Consider the following 8,016-nt stretch of genomic DNA (forward strand, 5'->3'; position numbering starts at 1 on the left):
TTAGTAATTGATGTCTCAGTATCTTTTTTTTTTTTTTTGAAATTAGCTATTCAGTGAACTTCCATAAGTTAAATTAGCACAACTCTATAACTTTAAGTTATCAAATATCTGAAGGGATAATTTTAAGTAGACATTTCTAAAATATATTTTTAAAGAGTTTACCCCAAAGCTTTTATTTACGTTTAAAGTGTTATCAAACTATTTTTCTTGCAACAGATATGATAAGGTCTTATTTGATTTCTATTAAACCTAGGTACAATAAAGTATTACGCTCAATGTTGATGACTCTAACGGCATGTCTATATTAATTAGATCCACAAACAAACTTTAATACCAGATATCAACTTAATATTGAATATTTCCCGGTTCACGTGAACCTGAAAGTCATTTTGGCCGGTCTCTTTATTTGTAAGCGCTTTTCTAAAAATTAAATAGAGCTCTTTATTTATAAGTTCAATTTTCATAATACTTTCCAGAGGTAGAGATAATCTCATATGTATAATGTGGACACAGACGTAAACAGGCAAAACTAGAGGTCTCATGGCTTCATTTAAAAGAAAAAAAACTTAGTTATGAATTAGGTATTACAATATAAACTTACTAGTTTACAAAGGACAGTTGGAATACATTAAAGTTGCTTGCTTATATGACTAAGGCTTTACTATTTGTAAAGTTTGGCTGAGGGAGCATTCGCAGCGGTTTGAATTTTATAACTGCCACTTTGTCATTTTTTTTTTCCTTTATTTCAGGTCTTGTCTGATTGAGCTAATTAGGCTCAGTCTCAGGTCCTTGTGGCCTGTATTTACATTTCTGGTTTGTAGAGATTTGCAAGAGAAAGACAGTTGCTTTTAGTTTCCCAAAGAACAGGTCTGTCACCTAAATGATACTAAAAGATTTTATCAATGACAAGATTTCTAATTAAACTGAAAATTATTTTACGAGTTCTATGTTCTAGAACTTTAATTTATCATGCCTTCAAAGGTTTGTATAAGGCATTCAGCAAAGACCGTCTTTCTGAGTTTACAGGTTAAACCCAGAGCAAAATCACTATTTTTATTTTTCTTAGCCCTTGAATGTTAGTTCCCAGTTTTACCTATTTGTATGGTTCAGGTAACCCTGTTGGTGTCTTTTAGTATGTTCAATTAATATTTCCTGGGGGGCAGATTTATATGCGTTGTCTTATAATACCATGTAGGGGAAGTATTTCCCAGTGAAACATGACTATTCCACAGTATAATTAAACAAAAGAGATGTAGCCATCTTATATAAAGCCCATTTAAATGTACCAATTTTATATACTTTCATCTCAATTCCATCAACTTTATACCTTTAACTTTACTTTTCATTAAGAGCCAATCAACAAGCTTACAGGAGGAGTTCTAGAAGTTTTTATTTTTGTTCCCTGTCCGTTTTATCTTTTTTTATATAAAAGGCTTCTGGGATCCCCAGAGTGAGATTGAGGCAAGGAACTTAGACCCTTTGGCCTAACTGTTGTCCCAAGTAATTGCTGGTCAGGTGTCTCAGTGTAAAAAAAATTTTTTTTAGCCCGTTAAATATATTTTAAAGCTGGGTTAAAGAGAACAGACATGTTTGGCTTTTAATGTTGGGGACCAGTAGGGGGTCCCTTTTGGCCCATTTAACCTTAGGTAGTGTAATATCAAAACCTTGTGTTTAAATCACATCAGTGTCCATTTTATTTATCCCATTTTAAATAACCATCTAAAGATTGCTTTATTCATTTGAGATAATTCCTTTAAAATTTCTACCTTGTTGGAAATAGTATCTAGACTTTCCTTATAGGATTTTTACTGTTAGCATTAATTATTCTAATGATTCTATTAGCATCTGTGAGACCCATTGAGGGAAGGCAAAGACCACAAATGAAGCTTCCCACACCAGTTTTTCTTACTTGTTTTAAACTAAAGAAGTTCTTAGGTAATCATTAGATATATTTCTTTTTTCCACCTTTAATGTGATGTTTGTTTTTATAGGTACCAATAAAACAGCTGTTTATAATGAGAGCACTCTAGATTGACCAATTTGTTAGTTTCTCCAATTTTAAAAGGATCCATCATTTGGCCATTAGTAAAGTATATGTATTTATAGTGATTCAAACCATTAAGACGCAAGAGACTTCCCCATAAGAGAGTAGGGGAGGATGTAACCTAAGTAAAATCCAGAAAGTTTACTCTCAAAAATAGTATGGCGGAGGTCAAGTTTTCAAAACACAGACATACAGGGAAAGTCCTAGGAAGATTAGGTAGAACATTTACATCTCAAAGACATGGGAAGAGAAATGCAGGTTTCCTCCTAGAAGACCTTTGTTTAAAGTCAGAATTCTGAAAAGATATTTTTATCCAGCCAGCTTTTTAACCTTAATTTAACTTAACTGCCTATGCAATAAAAGAGCCTCCTCATTTTTAGGGTGTGATTTCCTTTAACTTCCAATTAAGTAAATACTGATTGATATAGAGGCTCATAGGTCTGGATGGTTAACTCAGATTTCTTAGCAAATCCCAATGGATCCCGACTCAGATCGGAAAATTCCTTAGCCAAGGCTCTTAAGTTCTGCAGGGTGTATACGTAAGCACCCAGGATGGTTCACCCCTCCCTGTAATAGGTTTCTCCTATGGGACCACTGCATGGTACAAGGACTCTGCATCCACCACTCCCATAAGTTTCTCAGTCGACTGAGAAAGCCGTAACCAGCCGGGAGGAGTCTTGTCCCTTTTTTTCAGAGCAGCGCTCTCATGTAATATCTTTACTTTTACCCTGACAAATTCTATTAAGGCAGCCATTGAGGAAAAGCATCAGATCAGCCTCTCACCTAACCACTCAGCCAAGACCACTCAGTCTCCTACAACTGAGCAAACCCTGGTATCTTTCAACCGGGTCCGTCCCCGCCCCCCCCCCGCCCCCCCGCCCCAGTATCTTTCAGCTGGGCGGGGGCAGGTACCTGCTATACACCACCAAATAAAACTCAGATTCATCAACCAACACGGGAGATCCAAGAGCCAGGAGAGACTTACCCAAATTTGTCTGGACTCTCCGAGGAGGCAGATGGACACAAGGGGCCGCTACTGGTACCAAGGCTCCGTTCCCTCTTAGAGTTCAGGCGAAGGAGAGAAGTCCACTCTGGGTCCCTTATTCGTGGTCGCTATACCTCTTTAAAAAAATGCACAACATGAGAGTCGGGAGTTAAGTTTTATTGGGGGCAAAATGAGGACTGCAGCCCAGCAGACAGCGTTTCAGTGAACTCTGAGAAACTGCTCCGAGGAGGTGAGGAGGGGGAGCCAGGTTATATAGAAGTTTTATAACAAAGGGCAGGTAGTCAGAACGTCAAAAGATTATTGTTAACTAAAGAAAACCAGGTATCTCAAGGAATTTAGCGCTTTTCTATGTATGGGAAGATGCAAGAGTCTGGGCCCACTGAAATCATTCCTTTGATATGCACCTCAGCCATCTGGGGCCAGTATCCTGTGTTTTCACATCCTGAGTTTCCTCAGGGCTCACCGTAGGGAGTGGCTGCAGTCTGTTGGCTGCTAGTTGGCTAGTATTCTTTTCAGCCCTGAGTTCCCTTAGGGCTCACTGGCTCACATTGGAGGGCTGCAGTCATCGATGTCTATGACATCATCCTTTGTTTACTAATATGGCAGGAAATATTCCATTTATAAATATTCCATTACATTTATAAATATTCCATTTATCAGTGGACACAGAAAGGCTTTTGTGCCCAGGAGCCCCAGAGGGTCCTGCTCGGTATCATAAAGTCCCAGAGAGATTTTGGAAATAGAAAGGGAGCAAATATAAACATGGAAGACCCAGAAGGTCAAGGATAAGATGTCCTCCATCCTTTTCTTTCCCCTTTTTTCCACTCTCCCTCCTCCTTCCTTCTACGCCTTTGTCCGTCTTTCCATCCATCTTTCTTTCCATCCTTTCTTCCATTCTTCTATTCTTCTCTCCTCCTTCATTCCTTCCTCCATCCTTCCCTCTTTTTCTTTCCCCTCCTCACTCTCTTCCCTTTATCATTTCCTCTAATTTTTCCTCCCTCCCTCCCTTCCTTCCATTTAACAGACATGTTTAGGTGTCTTCTGGGTGCTGTTGGTACTTAGTTTGCACGGAATTTTGTTGCCCTTTCTGTCAGGACAGGTCCACCCTTGTGCTACCAGGGAACACTTTTGTACTGTGTTACCTTCCCCTCCTCTTTCTTTCCTTAATCAATTAGCATATATGGAACAGCTGCCTTAGAGAAAAAAGCTAAAGTGATCATGGAGTTCACTTTCAGGAAGGAAGGTTAAAATCAAGTTTAGAAATCGAGGTATGAGTATGTGAAAAGCTGAATAATAGTGGAATAATTACATGATGTCACAAAACAAGGATGTGAGATGCCAGAAGACAAGCATGAGCATTATTATTAGAGTGAAAGGAGACACCGGCTGAGTTTAGAGAATGGAGCAGTTATTGTGGGGTGGATGGGTTTGGGAAAGCCTTATAGAGAAGGAGCGTAAACTGGGGTTCCAAATAGGATTTTCATATTTGGAAAAGAGGGAAAATTTCAGTCCAGGAAAGGGGAATGACGTGGGTAAAAGCTCAGCAGTTTTGGTCTTTGTTGTTGTTGTTGTTGTTTTTGTTTGTCGCCTACATTTTCCAAGGGCAAGTTCCAGTCCAGGGAACCTCTTTCTTTCCCAGGGCTCCTTTGCCGCCACTTCCTCTTCAGTTCTGTGTCTTTCCCCACATTTTAAATTCACCTGTTGATGGGCTCAGGGGAAGCACCCCGTTTCTCTCAGTCCCTGCCTTGATCAGCAGACTGGTCACTTTTTGCTGCACATAAAGAGCTTCTTGGAGGGGACATCTAAACTGAAGAGAGGGTGTTGAAATGTTATTCCCAGCTTGGTGGTTGAAATTCCAACTGTAATTTTTATCAGCTCTGGGTGAGCCAGAGCATGGTCTGACATGCTGGAGATCTCAGAGGGCCTGAACTCAAGGATTTCAGTTGGAATTCCTGGCGTGGCTGGCCCAGTGTGATTGAGTCCAATCCAGGGAATGCTCATTTTTCTTGCACACTGTATGTACATTTAACAGTTGTTCTTGGATGTTTTCATAGTAGATGTGTGTTATATGCTGAAGCCAATCCGTATTATTTGGTTCTGACATCCTCAATCCATGAAGGAATAGTTGATTTTCAGATGCCTGCAGAACCTTGATCCTAGCCAGGTGTCTGGGTCTTTCCTGGCAGTGACTTGAGTGAAATCTGACCGATATACTGTGGTGACAGCCAGGCTGTGGAAGTTGAAGATTCTACGTTTATTCCCTCTGAGGCTGGCATTTCTCTGCGATTGTTCCATTGTATCCGTTCCAAGGCTAGGGAGATATAAGGTGGCCAGGGTCCCCCTAGGCTTGTGGCCTCTTGATATTTGCCCTTAAGTAAAAGAAAAAATCCCTTTACCAAATACTTGCTGGTTGCTCAGAATAAAAATTTTCTCATGGGTACATTACAATTGATTATTAAAAAGTTCACATTCAGGCATCCTATATGTTGTTTGTGTGTGTGTGTGTGTGTGTTTGTAGGCAGAACAAGGAATTCCTTTTCCTTCCAAGGGTAGTGTAGTGATTCTCAGGGTCTATTTGATCTTTCCTTCCCTTCCTTCATCAGGTGAAATCTGGTTAAAAAGGTTACCTTGGAGCAGAAAGGAAGGGGAAAGATGGTCCTGGTGGTAAAGCCTCACTGAAAGCTGTCCTAGAATGATATTCTAGGACAAAAAGACAGTTTTGAAAGTTTTAATTCAACTCTACATGTTATAAATAAAGGCAAACCTAGGTCCAGAGATGTCAAGTGATTTGGGCCAAAGTGATGCAGCAGCTTAAAGATAAACCAGGATCTGAGTACAGGTTCTCTGACTCTTGAAAATAATTACATGTACAGAATCTTTGCACCCTGTTATCAAAATATGTTAGACAAAGAAAGCAATGATAAGTAAATTAAATGTTTGATCAGCAGAATAAATGAAACAGCTTTGTTCCACACTTCATTGGGAGTGATTTAACAGAATTTTTAAGAAAAATTTTTAAAGTGGAGGATAAAATATATTTCAAGAGTACAGAGGTCTTTTACACAGATATATAGGGTCTGTTTGAAAAATATTCTCATAAAAAAAGCAATCAGACTTAATTGCCCACGACATTCTCATAACATGATATAAGGACTTTGGAGGTGTAGAATGCTGAGCTAATTAAAAGCTATCCAATTGCTCAAAAACTATTAAATAGCTGTTTTGTGAAAGAAGAAGCCAAGTACACAGTATATCAAAAGACAGTAGAAGTGCAGTCTTCCCCGTATACCATGGGATGCAATCAACACTGTAATTGGACTACATTTCCTACTCCCAAACGCCAGTGTTAGAGAAGAAAAATAGAGATTAAAATAGCTTCTGAATCAAAAACATTTTAAGAAACAAAGAAAGAAAAAGGAAAGAAAAATCAAAGTAATCTGGGTGTTGAGAAAGGAAAAACCAAGTGGTCTAATGAACAAAGCTATCATGTCTAGCCCCAGCTTGATAGTGCCTCTTCCCTCTCCTCCTTGTCAGCTGCCCCTCGTCTTCACCTCAATCACTGAGCAATTAGGAAGGCCTGGCCCCTGCATTCCCAGAGTCAGGATCTTGAGGAGATTGGGGGGTGGGGGGATGGGGGCTGCCCTGGGGCTATCTTCTCTACCCTGGCCCCTTAGGGAAGGCTCTGGGAGGGTCAGAGAGAGCACTGATCCCAGCTGTAGGCACATCTCCAGCGCCTCCCAGCTCAGGCGGTTGAAGAAAGGCCTTTAAGAGCTGCAGACGCGCCTTCTTGCAGCTCCTCCAGTAGCAGCCTCCCTCTTAGAGCCGGGCTCCGGTGCAGAGCCCTCAAGACAGTCCTGTGTTCCCCACCCAGGAGAATGCGCAGAGTGAGCTCACTGGCAATCATGCACAGTTTGGCTTAGCTTCAACCCAGACCTCCTCCTTTGTTCCTCATCTCTCCAAGTCACTACTGTCATCCACCCCAAAAGTTTACTGATCACATGTATTGGTTGCATTATTAGAAGCAGTATAGATAGAAGTTAAGAGCACTGTCTCTGGAGCTGGGATCCCTGGGTCCAAATCTGGACTCCACACTTGTAGCTGCATGATTTGGGCCAAGTTACTCAATCTCTTTATCCCCAGTTCTATTATCTATCGATATGGAATAATAATGATAAAGGGTCCCAAGGCATGAGTTGTGAGGTTGTTAAATGAGAAGGGCCTTAAAGCACTTTGGTAGTGCCTGGCACAGAATAATTGCTCTTTAAATGTTAGCAATGAGTATTACTTTAACCTCTAGGGACACAGGGAAAGGGTGTCATACCGTCCCTGCCCTGGAGGGATTATGCTGTAATCTGGGAAGCTGAACATTTTTCAGTCATGAAGAAGGAAGTTGGTCTTGTGTCTTGTGCATCCAGGAAAGGATCAGTTGTTATGTCTGAGGATGGACCGCCATCCCTCCCCGCACCGTCTAGCATGGATGGGACAGAGGCTTCTTGTTTCCCAACAAGAGCTAAGCCCTCCAGTCATGTTAGTTTCTTCCATATCTTAGACTTCTGAGAAGTCCCGAGTTTCATTCACTCTTTTTCAGAAAAAAAAAAAAAAAAAAAGCAAGCTCCTGGTTACACAGGCATAACTACATGTAATTGCCTGAAGAAATATCAATAGAATAGACGTGCATTCTTAAATATGCTACTGTTCTCGAGGCCACCTTTTTGGTTGTGTCCCTTTGGAAATGCAGTCTGGGAAAATGCAGAGGAGAGACCAGTCTGATTTGCGGAATTTTATATGAGTTTATCAAGCTCATAATGCCCAGACACATGCATCTCTTAGAATGAAGCTTCCGTGCTCTGGGTAAGTCCCTCCTCTTACTGTGTGGTGCCAGTCTTTTCAGTTTAATCCTCTTCCAAACTCAGTGACACTCAAGGGTAGGACGGGAGGAAGGATTTCGCACCATTGCCATCTTGGC

This window comes from Eschrichtius robustus, chromosome 7, assembly GCF_028021215.1.
Source record: "Eschrichtius robustus isolate mEscRob2 chromosome 7, mEscRob2.pri, whole genome shotgun sequence".
In the NCBI taxonomy this organism is placed as follows: Eukaryota; Metazoa; Chordata; class Mammalia; order Artiodactyla; family Eschrichtiidae; genus Eschrichtius; species Eschrichtius robustus.